Source organism: Octodon degus, unplaced genomic scaffold (genome assembly GCF_000260255.1).
Source record: "Octodon degus isolate 3935 unplaced genomic scaffold, OctDeg1.0 scaffold00242, whole genome shotgun sequence".
NCBI lineage: Eukaryota > Metazoa > Chordata > Mammalia > Rodentia > Octodontidae > Octodon > Octodon degus.
Genome location: NW_004524818.1, coordinates 522,862 through 524,274, shown reverse-complemented (window position 1 = coordinate 524,274; position 1,413 = coordinate 522,862).

Sequence of the window (1,413 nt, the reverse complement as noted above, 5' to 3'; positions counted from 1 at the left end):
GATTTGTTCTAATGGTGTTTGTAAATAGGATCTCAAGTCCGCATCTTGTGCAGCAATTAACCATTAAGAAGATTGTATGCAGTGTGTTAATTATTGAAACTATCCTAGCGATTTGATTTGAAACTGTCTCATTGCTATTTGTTTATCAATAAAATTATGAAAAAAATAAAATTCATAATAAATATAAAAAAGAACAGGGATTGTTCTTATAACACTACAGAAATCTGTGATAAAATATGCCCTATAGTAAATAGAAAGTAGAATTTTCATACCAGTGAACTTGCTTCCTTAGAGGTTTTTTACCCCTACTATACCACGCCCATCTGATTTTTAAATTTTCTTGTGACAAAGAGACAGAAGGACAGGGCAGTTAATAGAGAAGAAGAGAATAAAAATAAAACTTAAGATATATTTTGCACATGAATCAACTCCCTGCATGGAATGCAATCATTATACACTGCAAATATCTATCAATAAAAAAAGAATAAATAAATTAGCTTGGTTTCCCTTTCATGATTTTTTCCATTTTAATAAGAATGTGCTTCTCTTGGTCCCTCATCAGGGAAGGAAAAGTTAAAGCAATATGAGAAGGCATAAGCATAAGAATGCACACAGTGGTTGGAAGCTGCGTCAGTCAAGTAAAGTGCTGCCTTCCTGAAGCCCCCAGAGGTAACATGAACTTGCTTACACTGTGGGTGTAGGCTGTTGACCCCATGACTTCAAGAGATGTTCAACAGAGAGTGAATGGGAAAAAAGATGAATCAAAGTATATCATGTACAGGTACAAATTTCCTATGAAATACATGATCACTATGGAGAGCTACATTGTTCCAACAAAAAAATCGAACTTTAAAAAGAAGTAAAAAGAGTCCGCCAAGTAGCTCATCAGATTAAATCTCCTGCAAGCAGGTGCAGGAGCCAGGAGTTCAGTCCCCAGGCCTGCTGTGCTGGGTGTGGTGAGGCGGGCCTGTAATCCCAGCTCTTGGGAGGCTGTAAACAGGCAGATCACTAGGAGTCCAATCTAGTAGTGAGACCCTGAACACCCTGTAGAACCTCCCCTAAAATACAAAGGAAAATAAACGTGAAAAATGTCACTCCTAATACTTGTATTGGATTAGGTCACCAAGATTCTGACTACTCTTCAGTGACAACATGAAAGTAACACAGAATTTAATGCAACTTTTTAATGGGTTAGGAAAAAGAAGCATGAGGTCTAGGAAGTGTCCTGTATGCCCATTACCATATTAATTGATAAATGAAATACAATTTTAATACACAACAGAGTACTACCCTGCCATAAAGAAGGATAGGGGCCGGGGAGATGACTCAGTGGATTAAGTGCTTCCCTGGCAAGTGCAAGGGCCTGAGTTCAATCCACGGTTCCGCCAAAAATAAAATAAAATAAAATAAAAT